We start from the raw sequence: 330 nt of genomic DNA on the forward strand, positions 1-330 counted from the left end.
TGGGGCACTCCCGTGGGTGTTCCCATGAATATCGGGGTGTTCCCAGCGGGGGTTGAGTCGTGCCATCCCGTGTCCATGCCGAATGACCAATCCCAGCCCCACTGACCATTCCTGTCCTGTGTCCATCCTGCTGACTGTTCCCATTCCCATCCCGTGTCCATCCCAATTCCGTTTCCAGCCCCTCTGACCATTCCCACCCCAATTCCACCCCACTGACCATCCCCGGGTTCCATTTCCAGCCCCACTGACCAGTCCCATGTCCATTCCCACCCCAGTTCCACACTGACCAGTCCCACGTCCGTTCCCGTTCCGTTTCCAGCCCCTCTGACC

The sequence above is a fragment of the Geospiza fortis genome, unplaced genomic scaffold (assembly GCF_000277835.1).
Source record: "Geospiza fortis unplaced genomic scaffold, GeoFor_1.0 scaffold566, whole genome shotgun sequence".
Classification (NCBI taxonomy): Eukaryota; Metazoa; Chordata; class Aves; order Passeriformes; family Thraupidae; genus Geospiza; species Geospiza fortis.